Source organism: Macaca nemestrina, chromosome 15, assembly GCF_043159975.1.
Source record: "Macaca nemestrina isolate mMacNem1 chromosome 15, mMacNem.hap1, whole genome shotgun sequence".
In the NCBI taxonomy this organism is placed as follows: Eukaryota; Metazoa; Chordata; class Mammalia; order Primates; family Cercopithecidae; genus Macaca; species Macaca nemestrina.
In genome coordinates this window covers 6283043-6286125 of record NC_092139.1, presented here as the reverse complement: position 1 = coordinate 6286125, position 3083 = coordinate 6283043, and the positions used below count along the sequence as shown (strand labels likewise).

At 48.5% G+C, this 3083-nt stretch overlaps 1 pseudogene; it reads right to left on the bottom strand.

The window, feature by feature from the left end:
- Window positions 1-978: 978 nt before the first annotated feature.
- Window positions 979-1345, bottom strand: LOC112424730 (large ribosomal subunit protein eL43-like; annotated as a pseudogene).
- Between the last annotated feature and the right edge of the window lie 1738 nt (window positions 1346-3083).

Genomic DNA, 3083 nt, shown 5'->3' with positions numbered 1-3083 from the left:
CATTAAGAAAGCACACTGGTTGGGCCCCACTAATGTGAGTCATGAGGCATTAAGAGATCATGACTATGATTTTGTCATATGTACACCCAGCAACAAGTCCAAGAAGGTTCCTAAGAGCCTTACTTGTAAAAGCCAAAAGCTAGAGACAAACAAGATGATCGTAGATAGAAGGGAAAAATAACTTGCAGCTTCCTCACACGTTGGAATATTATCCAGAAGTGAAAATGGAGGAGCTACAGCCACACCTAATAGTGTGCTCACACCTTAGAAACATAATATCGAGTGCCAGAAGCAAACGCAAAAGAATACGCACAGTGAGCTATGACTTTCATCAACCTCAGGAACAAGCACAGCTAAAAAAATACCCTGTTCGGGGGCACCTGTACCCTGAAAAAAAATAAGGAAAGGATAAACACAAAATTCAGAAATGGAGAACAGGTGAGTGGACAAAGACATGGGCAACGTTGTGGTTTCTGGGATGAGGGCTGGGCTCACGGGTGTCCACATTATGTTCACAGTTGACCTTTAACAACACAACACCAGAGTTAGGGGCACCAATGCCCCACACAGCTGAAAATCCACCAGTAACTTTCAACTAACTTTCAACCTAACTATTAATAGTCTACAGTTAACTGGAAGCCTTACTGATAATATAGTCAATTCACACATATTTCATATATAATATGTATTATATACTGTATTCTTACAATAAAGTGAACTAGAGAAAAGAAAATGTTATTGACAAAATCATAAGGAAAACATATTTAGTATTCATCAGGTGGAAGTGGCTCCTCATAAAGGTCTTCATCCTCATCATCTTCATGTTGAGTAGGCTGAGGAGGAGGAAGAGGAGGGGCTGGTCTTGCTGTCTCAGGGGCAGCAGAGGTAGAAGAAAATCTGGGGATAAGTGACCTGGGCAGGTGAAACTCACGTGATTTAAGGGTCAGCTGTGTTTCTTTATTCTTTTTTCTCTTTCTTTTTTCTTTCTTTTTTTTACATAAATTAACCCATTTATTATAGGCCAGTGATGTCTCAAAGAGTAGAGGAGCGTCTACTGGTCTTTCAACTCCTTCAGTCTTCTGATGGTGGACTTTACCGTGACAGCGGAAGTGGTATTGTATGTCCAGGCACCGCCGGCCACTGTCTTCATGCAGGAACCACAGTGCCAGATCCCCACAGCTCGTCTCTTCTTCTTGGTTTTGCCACAGAAAGAGCAAGTGTACTTGGCGTGCTGGCTGATTTCAATTTTCTTCACCATTTTCTAGAGGGAGGACCCACAGTGGGTCCCGTATTTACCGACGATCCTGACTTTCTTGGTAAGTTTGGCCATGTGGCTGCGAACTAGGTCCAAGCCCAGAGAGAGCTATTCTTTTCTTTTTTCTTTCTTTTCTTTTCTTTCTTTTCTCTTTTCTCTTCTCTTCTTTCTTTTCTTTTCTTTCCTTTTTTTTTTTTTTTTTTTTTTGAGTCAGGGTTTCATTCTGTCACATAAGCTGGAGTGCAATGGGATTGGCCCACTGCAGCCTCAAACTCCTGGGCTCAAGCGATCCTCTGGCCTCAGCCTCCTGAGTACCTGGGACTAAAGGTGTGCACCACTACCACACTCAGCTAATTAACAAAATTTTTTTTTGGTAGAGATGGGGTCTGGCTATGTTGCCCAATCTGGTCTCAAACTCCTGGGCTCAGTGATCCTCCTGCCTCGGCCTCCCAAAGTGTTGGGATTATAGGTATGAGCCACTGTGCCCGGCTGTCAACTGTGTTTCAAAGTATACATATACTTTGTAGTCCTCAAATATTGAATAAAAATGCACATTTGATCAAGTGAGTCCTGTTGAAAGCCCCTTCCATTCCGAAGTTCTATGAGCCCTGTACTTTGCCTGTGATTCCTGTCTCATGATCTCCTGGCATTCTGCACCCACTGAGCGCTTGGCAGTCCCTTGGCCATGCCCCACTTGTACCCACCCTGGGGCCTGTGCACTTGCCGGTCTGTCTGCCAGGAATGCTCTTTTTGGGCCTTCTGGCTCATTCTCCTCCTTCAGCTCAAGCGTCTCCTCTTTGGTGAGAACACCCCCATGACCTTGTCTCAAGGTGGGCCCTCTGGTGTCCCCTGGAGCCTGCTGCCCCCTGTGCTCCTCCAGAAACAATAGTGGGGTCCTTTCTGGCCACGGCCTGCTGGACACTGGATCCAACTGGTGCAGATCGGGATGCTTCGTGCTCACATGCCTCCTTCAGCCAACTGGGAGCTTGGGAGGACTGAGGATGCCTCTGTCTCCCTCGACTTGTCATCTGCCAACCCTAGTGCCGTACCTGCCAGAGTCACACAACAAATATGGAGCACCGGGACCAGTGGCCTAGTTTGACGGCCAGTGCAAATTGAAAATGCATGGCCCCTTGTTCAAAAAGTATTAAGAATTTCAAGACGATGACGACAGAGCGTTAAGGCCAGTGTGGGGCCCTTCTGAGTGTGGGAGCGTGTGCCTGACTGCATGGGTGGTGTGCCCAGGAAGCCGGCCCTTGGGGCCAGATAGAAGCCTTATCAAATGCTGCAGGGCTGGGGGCCACAGTGGCATGGCCTGAGTCTGAACAGGCCTGACCTTCTAGGCTGAGATGCCTCTCTGAGTCCCAGCACACACTTGCTCTTCAACCCCCACCATGCCCCGGGGCAGGGACCTCAGCTACATCCTCCAGAGGTTGAAGCCCAGGCTGAACCCCACACGGCAGTGTGAGTGGGCTCCACATGGCCGAGGAAGACACAGAGCTAATGTCGGGGGTCAGCATGGGGCAGACAGGCTGGGAGGGTGCAGGGGCCAGAGCTGGCCCTGAGGCTCAGGTGAGTGGGGCGGTTTGGTCTTTATCCTCAGACACCAGAAACCCTTGGGGTGCTACAAGCTTGCACCATGTCCACAGATGGGGTGCTGAAACAAGAGGAATTTATGTTCTCATCCTGCTGGAGGCCATGAGTCTGGGCTCAAGGTGCAGGCTGGGTAGGTTCTTTCTGAGGCTGGGCCGGGATTATTCCAGGTCTTTCTTGTGGCTTGTAGATGGCCACCTTCTCCCTGCATCTCTTCACATCGTCTTCCTTTGAC